At 49.0% G+C, this 12,903-nt stretch overlaps 1 long non-coding RNA gene across 1 annotated transcript in view; it reads left to right on the forward strand.

Annotated features, from left to right (window-relative positions):
- Nucleotides 1-11,905, forward strand: part of LOC311009918 — a 53,950-nt gene extending 42,045 nt beyond the window's left edge. The window contains exons 2-3 of the long non-coding RNA XR_014596711.1: nucleotides 11,284-11,397; nucleotides 11,767-11,905. This is a non-coding gene — a long non-coding RNA (uncharacterized lncRNA). The remainder of the gene's footprint in view (nucleotides 1-11,283; nucleotides 11,398-11,766) is intronic.
- The last annotated feature ends 998 nt before the right edge of the window (nucleotides 11,906-12,903 follow it).

Here is a 12,903-nt window from a genome sequence, read left to right on the forward strand (position 1 = left end):
TTTGGGATTTTCTGTTGTAATCCCATCTCCTCCTCTCCTTTTTGTTTGTTTGTAAAGGCAGAAAAATGGTTGTTTACCCCGACTAATGCCCCCGTAATCTCCGGTAACACGGAGGTCAACGCTCCCCCCGACACCAACGCCCAGGGGCACGCTGGGAATTCTTCTCACAGCTCGTCTCGGGTCAGAAAACGTAACGTCTGACCATCCTCGCCAAAACAACCAGCTCCCGCACAAGATCCATCATCGGGGGTAATGAAGATGCACTCCAGCTCGGCGGCGGCACGCCGACTCATGCAAATGGGGATAATAGTTGCAGTGAGCGTTAATGCGACACATGCTCTCACCTCTGTCACCCTCAACACACACGCTGCAGTCACACACACGTGTTCACCGCGCCACAGACGCATTAGCATATTTTTTTTTCTGATGAAAAACAATGTGAACTTGTAAAGCACAGAACAGACATATGCAAATGACTCTGCAGCAATTTACCCAAACAAAGCTGGCACCGTTGTCACGCCAAGTGAAGGGAACGGGGAGGTGAGGCGGCTAACGGACACGCTAACCAGCGCGCGCGTGTGTGTGTGTGTGGACCTGGAAACAACATCCGCACCTACACAGTAAATATGCATTTTTATATATTTAGCATCTTTTTTTTAATGCATCATGCAGTGAGGGAGTCAGGAAAGTAAATAAATGATCAACCAGGTGATTTAGATGAAAAGGGAGAGGAAGATGTCGAAACACACACACACACACAAAAATAAAAAAAAATAATAGAGTGAAAGAGAGACGGATAAACTGCAGTTGTCTTGGCAGGAAAGGTGAGAACGCCGGGAAAGGCTAAACATGAAAAATCAGAGCTAGAAGGTCAGCCAGCAGCTCAAATGGAAGACATTTACAGCTCTAACAAGACCGTATGTACACACACACACACACACACACACACACACACATAAATACATCTGAGCCAATGTCTTTGCTGGAATAATTGCACGAGCGAGCACATCTGGTGCACTTTGAGATTGAGTTCTGGCTCGATGCAGCGATGGTAATGACATTGTGTGTGTGCGTGTGTGTGTGTGTGTGTGTGTGTGTGTGTGTGTGTGTGCGTCCACTCCAAATGCCACTGCGGTGCTTCACGGGGTTCAGCTCGTCTCGTTGTCACTCACAGGAGGGCAGAAAAAGAGCTCATGATAAAAAAAAAGCTTTTAATCTGAATAAACGCTTGCATTCGTAACATAATTTTACTTTATCATATTTTTTTTTAATCAGAAAGATCACCGTGTGTTTATTTTTTCTTTGATTCTGAATTTCTGTATTCCTTAGTGTAAATAGATTAGATAATTTGACATTAATATCACATCAATGTGCATATCTCCTGCTTTATATCACATTGTTAACGTTAATGTCTCACAAAATCACGTAAAAAACGTCAATTACGCTCAAAGCGGTGAGCCGTATGCCACTAAAATTCATGATATGAGTTTGTAATTAGAGTTTCTGTAATAACAAACAGGCTGGTGTTCTAGTTTCCACTAGTTAGATATTTTTATGACGGCCGAGCATCTGCGGAGGAGCGGTTCTGCTGTTTGTGGAGTCATCACTGCAGTGTTTTCCCCGCTCGGAGCCCCAAAAACCATTCAATTGAAATGATTCCTCCTTATCTTCGGCGGTTTGTTGAAACAACAATGTTAATCGGGTTTAAAAGGACACTCGTTTATCGTCGCCGGGAGCCGCCGTGCATCTCAAGCTCGGGCCCGGGACGGTGCTGATGCTGAACGCCACGCGCCGCGGGACGCCGGTGTGAGTGCGGCGGCTGGCCTGGAGCCACGGAGCGGAGCGGCTGGCTGCCGAGTCACCCCGCTCCTCTGGAACGGGGCCCGGCAGGCATCTTAAAGGCCGGTCATTAGGCAGCCACTTGTGTAGGTGTTCTTGCAAGAAATCTTGTCAGGCGGACACCTGCCGTCTAATTAGGCAGGCGGCGCACACGCCTGCTCAAGGGGAAGAGACGGCGAGCGGGGTGCAGTGTAGTGAGCGGGGCTCAGTGTGTGTGTGAAGGAGTGTGTGTGTGTGTGCTAATAATGACCTGAGGCCCAACCTGCTGTTGAGAACAGTAACTTGTGAGTCAATGCCTTTGTTCACCCCATAACATCTGGCTCTGACCGAAGGCTGTGACTCTGTGTGTGTGTTTCAAATGCATTCTAGCCGAATGGGCCATTGCTCAAAGAGTGTGTGTGTGTGTGTGTGTGTGTGTGTGTGTGTGTGTGTGTGTGTGTGTGTGTGTGGGCACTGAGGCGAGCGCAGCAAGGACTAAGGCGCGAGGAGCTGAGCATCGTCGTGGAAACCTCTGAGGGGAAAAAGGCCTGGAAGCCCCTTCTGTCAGCTGGGCTCTGCAGCGCTTCCCCTCGACTGCCTTCACACACACACACACACACACACACACACACACACACACACAGGGTCCCTCCGGAGCACCAGATTAAGGTCTGAGTGAGTGTGAGCAGAACAATACCCCAGTGTGTGTTTGTGGAGCCGTGGTTAATTGTGTTCATTTGCTGCTCAAGTTGAGGCGGCGAGGACACGGTGTGTGTGTGTGTGTGTGTGTGTGTGTGTGTGTGGATAGAGAGAGAGAGAGAAAACAAGGATGACAACAAGAAAGAGTGATGGGGGAGGATGGATGAGGACAGATGAGCGACTGCACAAGTGTGTGTGTTTGCGGTCGGACGAGAAGTGCAATGTGAGGCCATGCAGGTAATCCTCATTAGCATGGTCACTTTGTGTGTGTGTGTGTGTGTGTGTGTGTGTGTGTGTGTGTGTGTGTGTGTGTGTGTGTGAGGTGAGTATTTAAGAGAGCTCTGATATTCCCGCCGTGCATCTGCCCCGGCCTCGCACGCATTACACACTAAGATGCACTCGCTTAGCTTCTTGGAAACACACACGTTTAAACAAACACATGCTCGCCGGGCGCTTTTTCTGCGTGACATCACGGCTCACGCCGAGACATTTAACCCCTAAATGTTTGACTGGAACGCGAACCGCCAAACAAGTAAAGTTACTTTCAAAGCCGGGAAGCCATGTGACCCACCTCACGTTGAAGGAAGTCGCCGTTTGTGGTTGCTATGCCGTAGTTATGTGGGGGGCGGGGCTTAGCCGCTCTAATTCCTCAAGGGATCAACTCCAAAATGTCATGCCAGTCCAGAATCCTAGAGAAGGTACAGTCGTTGGAGGGATTTTAATGGTCATTTAATGGAGTTTTATTTAATTTGATCATAAAGGAATATTCCTTCATACACTATTAATATGTTTGGAGCTCATAACGTAGAGTTTGGGGTCGAGTTTGGACAAAAAAACTCAGCCTTTGTTGTGTTTCTGCTTCAAAATGTTCAGGCAGGATTTGAGGCATTGACCAAAAAAAACACAAAAAACAGTTTCACCTTTTTCATGAGGGGAGCTGTTTGTCTTTAAAAGCAGAACAATGCGGTGTGATTGTTGGCACAGTTAGTCCCCAGTGAGACAAAACAGCAAAACAGAGGCAAAATCAATGGCAAATAATGTCATCTTAGAAAGGTCATACCTGGACCTTTCGGCTCCGTCGATACGAACGCACACACACGTGCACACGCACTGTAATTACACCGACAGGCCCCGCTGATGATTCATAACGTTCCTAATGATGGAGTGACACACACACACACACACACAATCATCATGGTAAAAGTTCCGCAGGCTTTTTGCACTTTGCCTCCCTCGCAAGTGAACTCGGCGGGCGACTGAGCGCCATTAAACCTCCCCGCCTGGCCCCGCGCTGTGGTTTCTCCGACGCTAAGTGTCCCTCTCTCCTCCCTGCCCGCGGCGAGCGAAGGAGAAAATAAACAACTAAAGAGACAAACAGCGAGAGCCACTTAGAGCCACTTAAAGCCAAGGCTCCTTCCCACGGCGAAGCACTTCCCCAGGGCTACCGATGTCTGCCCGCCACGCTGGGAGACGGAGGGAGCGAGCGGGAGTCGGAGGGCTGGACGACGGAGAGAGGGACTCGGAGGACGGGAGCGAGGGATGAAGACGGGGAGAGAGGAGTCAAAGAGAGAAGCTGCCACTTTTTGTTCTCCTCCAACGTGACCTCCGGGAAGGCGAGGGGCGTCGGCCTTATGAGCTGTGGCAGCCGCCTGTGGAGAGGAGACATTGATCTGAATGTGGCCACGCTGATGAGTGAAGGCACAACGCCGTCCCTGCTGTGGAGGACCATGATGCACCGGGGGCCGCCTTGTACAGTCAACGCCGGGGAATCCTGTCTGGGATCTATTATTGGAATGATTTGGGGGATCTCTTTGTTTGAATCTGGTTTTAGGAATTAAATGTTCTATAAATCAGCAAACAGCCTTTGAAGATATGGATTGTAATACAACATAAAGCCCGACCGATAAAGGATTTCGAAGGCCGATACCGATACAAAATCGGATATTCCGATATATCGGCGATATTTTTTTATTTTTTTTATTTCAGAAACGCGTAACAAAACATTAACTTATAACTATAATTTGTAGTTATTTATGAGTCTTCACTAAAATAATATGATAATGCGGTTTAAAAATAAACTTGTTACAATGTAACAGAGGAACATCAAAATATATTGAAAATCTGATAAATAAAATGTACAAACTTAAGATATAAAACTTCCTTTGAACAAAAACACAATAACACAGAGTTACCAGTATTAAAAGACTTGGTAACCTTCATAAATATAACTTAGAACAAGACTGGAGACAAATTCTGTTAAGTTCTATGAGGGTGTTTCGTCCGTTTTTATTTTATTTTATTTTTAAAAATTAATTTATCGGCCATTATAAATGCAGATACCGATAGTTTGGAAAATGCCTAAAATCGGCCGATAATATCGGCCCGCCGATATATTGGTCAGACTCTAATACAACATACATTTTGAAGACACGGCAGGTTAAAAGGTGCTCATAGGAATCACTGTGAAACCTCAATATGAAATATCATAATGCTGTTAATCTCCCCTCTCATCGTCTTGTTTTACACCTTTCCATTCCTCGACTTCCTCTGCCTCCCCCTTCCCTCCCTCCCTCCCCTTTTTGTTGTCCCCCTGACTGCGAACCCAAAGGTCGCCTCTCCCCTGAGAGCCCTGTTCACCTCCACCGCTCCCTCTCTTTCTGACATTCACCTACTTGGAGACAGAATGAGAAAACACACACGTACGTAACACACACTTCAAAACGCCCGAACTATCCCTTTAATGACTTGGGAAAAAAAAAAAGAAGTTTGAGATTTCCTCATCCTTGAAACGCTCTCACATCAAGCTACTTACACGTATGAGACGATTCACACTCGACGCGTTTGTCTCTTTGTTCCCGGCGGCTTGTGTGTGTGTGTGTTTTTTTACCAGTTATGGCATGAAAAACAACAAGTGGCCTCTTTGCAGCAGGTGTAGCTGCAGGAACGCGTTGCTTCTGTGTCCGTCTCCGTTTTATTGATGAATGACACTTCGGAGGGAGAAAAAAAAAATGATTTGGAAGAGTGGTTTTCCTCTGAATGCGCCGCAGATATGAGCCGTTCTCCGTATCAAGTAGACGCACTTGTTCTCCTGTAATCATGGCTTTTGTAAGCCCGCTGTGTGCCGCCCCGCATGCCTCCGCTGTCACTCAGACTGCGAGCCATGTGTGTTTATGTTGCGTGCTATGCATGCTGATGGTGACCCGCCCCCCCGCCGCGCCTCCCGCCCCTCAGGCCCTCCCCTCCCCTAGAGCGAGGGCAGCAGGATGGGGGTCAAACAGACGACTCCACGCCCCTGCTCCACGGAGGCCTGCCCAGGGCCATTAGTATCCATTACCAGGACGGCCTGTGGCGCCTCCTCCCCGCACACTTACAGGAAGTCCACACAATGTATGTATGTGTGTGTGTGTGTGTGAGAAACCCCTACTTTAAAGAGACAAATCTGCATGTGTGTGTGAGAAGCGTCACCAGACGAGCTGACAGGAGACCTTACTTCAAACAGACACTCTCAGAGGGGATGACCTTCTGGGAGTCTGTGGGGCGTGTGTGTGTGTGTGTGCATGACGAAGGTGTGAGTTGAGTACAGTCAGCACCTTCTGAAATGTCTCCGTCACACACAAATGCACACACACACACACACCTTGCTGGCAAACAGGTGCGGGCTAAATGGTTATGAATGGGGCTGCTGGACGACGCGACGCGCGCTTTTTACGGCCGGTAATGTCATTTTAATAGAAACATCAGGAGCAGCAGGCCGACCCATCTGTCTGAGAGGCACGTGGACGTGATGAAGACGAGGGTGGGGGGGGACGTGAAACGGGGACGAGGAGGTTCGGAGGAAGCAATTAAATGTCAGAAAAGAAGGACGAAAAGGAATGTAGGAAGAGAGAGCTGCAGGGAAAAGAGATGAAGTCGTCATTGCATCCGAGGTTGCACTCGGTTCAGTTCTTGGCTCCGCCAGCTAGTGTGTGTGTGTGTGTGTGTGTGTGTGTGTGTGTGTCTGGTATGTCAGCTGTGGCTGGCTAACAAGCTGCACCCTCAACAGCCTATTATCTAGAGCATGGCAACCGGCCCATACCTGCAAGGTGTGTGTGTGTGTGTGTGTGTGTGATTCAGAGCGTGGCAGCTGTGTCATACCTGCGAGCGTCTTCGGGACGCCGTCATGGTGCAGGAGAGGGGGATTGTGGGAGAGTTGAAGGACAAAACTGATATCTCCGTATCTCCGTCCCGGCGTGCGAGGTCGGGGCGGCGTGGACGTTTCCCTCGCCTCCTCGGAGGGCAGCATGAAGACGGGATGCCAGGAGCGTTACACACACACACACACACGGCTGCACACAGATATGCAAATCAAATAAGAAATCAATTGTCAATAAATGATTTAGATGATTTAAGTGACTTTTAATGAGAAATTTCATCAAAAAGCCATTGAACGTATTTCGTTTTCATAGATTCCTCGCAACAAAACATGCGCGTATTAATCGTGAGCAATTCCTCTCACGCCTTCTGTAGAAAGACATTTAAATGATGGTCGGAGGACATTTTTTATACAGGATTTAGCTTCCTTTTTAGATTCCTATGGCATTGAAATTCAGCATGAAATATGTTGGGTAAGAATGATGAAGGTGATTTCTCCGGGACCAGAAGAAGTTCTTCTGCACTGGTGCTCCTCCGTCCATCCTTCCAAGCAGAAAGCCCACACACACACACACACACACACACACACACACACACACCTACGTCCCACCCCCACCGCATGCATACGCACTCACCACCGGCCACACCGGCGGAGGCCTTAGGGCTCAGCCATCTGCTGCCCATCGCCCCCCCTCCGCAGCGCCCACCTCCCCAACATATGCAGCCCTTGCCCTGGGTAAGGTGGCAGGGGCACTGGCCCCGGCCCCAGCCAAGAGATAGGGGTGAAGGAGCACATATGTAGCCCAGACGGTGTATGTGGGTGACAGAGAGGAGGGGAGGAGGGGGGGGGCGCGGAGACAAATCAAGGATTAGATCCCTCCTTGATTCTCTCGCCCATATGGCCGTTCCTTGCGTGTTCACACCAGCCGAGCGGCCACCAAGGTCGCTCCCTGCAAAGGGCTAGCGAGGCCTGGAGCAAGGAGGGATGAGAAGGGGGGGAGGCCACGGTGCCGGGGTTGGCGTTGTCACTGAGACACCTTTTTTTTTTTCCTGTTTTGGCGTCCCCTTTTTTCCATCCTTCACTTCCTCTCTTCCCTCTGTTAAATCTTGCCTCGGGGCATTCTCCGCCACAGACGGCAGCGTGGCACTTTCATCGTCCCGTCATCCTTTCCATCCATCTCCCCGACCCTCCGCCTCTGCCCCGATAAGGTGTGTGTGTGTGTGTGTGACAGCGCTAACATTAATTACATTGACTATTCCAAAGTCTTCCATATTTCATGAGTGTTCTTTTAGCAATGCACAAACGCGGCGCTCTCCTATTCTCTTTAGTCTTCCGGGCGCTCTCTTTACGCGTTCCAGGGAACGTCAGCTTCACGCCGGGTATCAAACCCAACGGGGAATCGGGGCCAGAAACACCTTGGGAAGTTGCGGGCGGGGGGGGGTTGACAGCGGTTGGTACGTTCCACGGTTGTCCAACCAAGTTAAGGCGAAAGCTTCCAGATCCAACAATGGAAATGCAGGAACTCAACATTAATATTAATGGCTTGTTTTTGGATGATGATGTCCTCAATATGTCATTGTTTCGGTTCAGTTCAGTTACTGCGAGTGAATCTACTCTATTTCTACGTCAGACGCTGTAGTTCCTCTCCTTCATCTTGTGTGGATCTTTCCTTTAATCCCACTGAAGATTAAGGTGAATGGGAGATAATAAGTGTGTGTACGTGACAGGATGTGTGTGTATGTGTGTGTGTGTGTGTGTGTGCGTGCTGCGTCTGACGGATCAGTGATTAAATAAATAATGCTAACCTTTCCCCGTAACCTTTCCTCCTCCACAGCCTCCCGTCTGACCTTACAAGACCCGCACATTAAAGACTCCTCTCGTCTCCTTCATCTCCCTCCTCTTCCTCACCCCTCCTCTTCCTTCATCTCAACATTACTATTCCTTTCCCCCGGATGCAGAAACTTTTGAGCGGTAAAAGTATTGTTGCTTCATAAAAACAAGCTTGTTTGTTCTCGATCTTCTCGAATCTGATACCCGAGTGAAATAACATGATAATGGAACAGCCGCCATCCTCGTTGTTGCTCTTCCACCCGTCGCTCCTCCTCTTCGTCGCCTCCGTCGGTGCATATTGATTCCGTCGTCGCTCTCCAGGCGCTCGCTGACCTTTCACACGAGGTGCTCGTTCCTCAAGACTTCAAGAGGTGAGAGCGATTGATGTCTAATCTTTGATATCCTCTGAAGATGTGTGTGTGTGTTTTTATGTGTGTGTGTGTGTGGGCTGGTTGCTTCGGACCTCCTACAGTTAAGGAACCAAAGGTCCTCGGGGTATTAGAGCAGGAGATCAGGGAGTCGGCTCACACACACACACACACACACTCGGGTGTCTCGGCGACCTCTCGGTGAGTTCAGTAGCAAGGCGTGGTGAGAGGTAGTCGTTTGAACCTGCAGATCTTAAAGATCACACACACACACACACACACACACGGATGGATTAAAGCTGAAAGAAGGAAACAGTTGAACCTTTTCTTTTGGGGGGTCAATCATATAGAGATAGAAGTCGTCAGCAAACGGGGAAAGTTAGTGTTTCCTGCTCAGAATGTCATTTCCTGTGTTCTTTCAAATCTTCCACATTGTCCTCGAGGCCAGAATGAGTTTTCTGTTTTATGCGACAACAACGGAGGTTTGAACAGTTCCGCCGCGCTGAACTTTGCTTGGCCCGCGGCGGCGAGCAGCCGATTGAGATAGGAGCCGGCGAGCTTATCTCCCCGACGCTCGCTGTTGGGATACGTATGATGTCAGACCAGTTCTGGTGGAGCGTTTCTCGGCTGCGTGCACAGATAAGCGTCGGGGATCTGGAGGAGGTAGAGACGCACACAAGACACAATTGAAATTGGAGCAAGAGAAAGGCGCCCCTCGTTTTTCTGTTTGTTTGTTTGTTCAAGTGTGTGCGTGTGATGTTCTTCTACGCCGGGGCCGACTTCAGCTCGCCGCACTCCCCGAGCAGTGACCGGAGCAGCGACAGCCCCCCCCCCCCCGTTCCAAGCACTTGGGAAACTGGAACGAGGCGATGGAGGGAAGAGAGGATGGGATGGGAAAGAAAGAGAAAACGCTGCGATGGGGGAGAAGAAAAAAAAAGATGGAGCGCAAAGAAAGGGAGGACGGGGGGAAGAGCGGAGACGGCAGCGCATGGAACGGCACGAAACGGAAAAAAAAAAAAGGAAGAACTGACGCCACGAATGGAAGCGAACGAAAGGAGGTGTTGGATTGAGGGATGAGAGGGAAGGCGAGGCCACCTCTTCGTCTCCCTCTCCTCCTCTCGTCCTCCTCTTCTCCCCCCCCCCCCCCCCCCGTGAGAATGCATGTGTGTATTTTCTTCCTCGTCAGATCTGACTGCGCTTTCATTCGCACACAAAGACGGGACGTAGACGTACCTGGCACGGGGGGGCGTGAAGGAGCTGGCAGAGGTGTGTGTGTGTGTGAGGGAGAGAGAGAGACAGATAAAGAGACACTGGCTCACCTGCCTGGCAGACAAAGGGCCCTGTGAGAGGACGGGGCCTGTCTGTCTGAGATGTCCCACTTAACTGTGACACTCACTTAACACCGGCGGCCTTCTTTCTTTCCCAGCATTCACGGCGGCACTAACTTCCATCTGCAAAACTTTCTCCATGCATCATCAGGTTTTTCTAAATATCTCCGTCAACAATACATCAAATACGAGCAGCTTATTATCCTCTGGCAGTGTTTCTACCTGTTTATTGAGCATCTCTCTGGCAGAGGCTCCGGGCGCGGCGGCGATATGGAAATGTGTGTCACGTGTTTGGATGGACGAGGGAACGTAAAGGAGTCGGAAAACGTCCATTTTAGTGACGTGAAATACATGCAGTTCATCTTTATTGTCACTGATGACGGGAAAGGCATCCTCTCGGGATAGAAATGTAGAAATATGGAGTCATAATTTGCAGGAATAATACTTGAAAGGAGACATCACCGTGGAGGGAATGATTGCAGCACTTAACAAGACTGTGGGATAAAATCACCCAAAACGCTTAATGAATCATTTTCACCGGGTGAATTGTTATACAATTTATGTGCAGATAATTTCCTTTTTTTTTCTTCTTTTTATTGATGCTTTGAAAAAAAAAAAAAAGTCAAATTACTGCCCGACAGCTGCGACACAATGAGTTTCCACGGCGGAGTGAAAAATGCGTCCATGCTAAAGAAAGCAGCGGGGTCTGCAATGCGACACAAACAAATAATAATAAACAAGGAAGCAAACAAGTTCACGCACACACACACACACACACACACACACACACACACACACACACACACACACACACACACACACACACACACACACAGCATTCTGCTATGCTGCAATTAGCTTGTTTTAAAGGAAACAAATAACAGTAATTTCAACAGAACGGCATCCATAACAATTCACCCCTGGAGGGGATCAGACACACACACACACACACACACACATAATTATTCCCACCTATCAACACTCAAGGTACAAATATAAAAGGGTTGGCTTGATAATGGGTTGAAAGAGGTGAATGAAAGATCGGGTGAACAAAACATCCAAATAAGGGGTGGACTAATGGAGGGAGCGTTTCTTTGCTTGTTTGCAGAAGTTTGGCCCTCTTGTGTTTGACCTCTCCGTCCACCCATCCCTCCATCCATCCCTCCATCCATCCATCCCTCCATCCATGCAACAATGGCGGGGAAACATCTGCGACCAGCAGGTAATTACGGCTCAGCCAAAAAACACACACATGTCCGTCTCAACCAGAACTCTGCATCTCAAGTCCTTCTTTTGGGAGTTATTAGCAATAATATCTGTATTTTTTGCTACTTTCCATCCCTGTGAAGTTCCTCTGATGTTCCCAGGCTTTTCACTGTTAAGCACACTTTTCCACACCGGGGGGGGGGACGTTCCCCGTCCGCCGTGTCTTGGTGGCGTGCGTTTGATTGCTCGGTGCACGAGCGCTTGTGCACGCACGCGTTTACACGTGTTCGCCGTCAGCTCTCCGCTGTGCGTCTGCGGATGCACCCCGAGAGTGGGGTGCATTTTAGTGATGTGTACTCTTTTTTTTTTTCTCTTCCCGGTCCAGGAGTCCCCGTCAGGACCCCTAGGCGTCCCTGTGCCCGCCTGCCAAAAACGGCTGCATCTCCTGGACCCCCTCGAGGCAGGGGACAGCCAAATGTCACTTGGACCCTCTACAGAGTGGGTGAGTGGAGGACAGGAAGAGGGGAACGGGGGAGGGGGGGGGAGGGGAGGACACAGGGAATTGAGCGAGAGAGGGGGGACAGGTGGATGGAAGGAGGGAGAAACGTCATCGCTTTAAATGAAGTTCTGAGATTTGCTTCCACAAACTTTTCCTCGCTGTCCTCAGAGCAGCGGCAACATCTAATAGATGGAATATCCTTTTTTTTGTTACTTTCTCAGAGTTAACTTTTCCTCTCACTCACATTTAACATGCATTTGTCACTCTCACGTGAATATACAGGTGACTCAATGTGATGTAGCTGGTTTAACATCTCTGAAATGAACTGGAATGAGCAGCCCTGCTCCTGCCAGTCCCAGTACACATGGGTTCTCCTTGTCCTTGCATGGGGGGACAAAGAGAGGACAAGACATATTTATTCGTACAGTGCGAGAATGATTTACGGTGGTCATTCTGAATAGGAAACACTTGAACTGTGTGTGTGAGAGACAGACATATGAAGGAAGTTGGAGTACCGACGTACATGGAACATGCACATGAATAGAAACAACAGAGCGGCCTTCGAGCTTTATTCTCCCACCGAGCATTTATGGGTCAAGTCCACTGAGAGAGAGACTCGAAAACGACAAACAAGGTTTCATTTTAAATAATCCATATGATGGACAAATACACAGAAGTTCCTATTTATATAAATACATAAAAAATACTTTGTTTAATGGATTTAAATCACTTTAAATCACAGATTACGGTGTCTTCGGCGGGTGAAGCGCGTTCGGTTAAAACGCCGGAATAATGCTGCATTAGAGAGGCAGGTAACTTAGAATTAGCAGCAAGACGGGGAGTGTAATTAAACCGGGTCGCCTTTCCTTTACAACCCAGCGCATAATTCAGACACGTGAGGGAAGAGAATGAGCTGGCTGCGACTAGTGCGGCTCTCCAAACAGCACCTACACGGCAATTACCGGGTGAGAGATAGGTGTGTGTGTGTGTGTGTGTGTGTGTGTGTAAATGGCTGTGTGGACG

This window comes from Eutrigla gurnardus (genome assembly GCF_963514095.1).
Source record: "Eutrigla gurnardus genome assembly, chromosome: 24".
Lineage (NCBI taxonomy): Eukaryota > Metazoa > Chordata > Actinopteri > Perciformes > Triglidae > Eutrigla > Eutrigla gurnardus.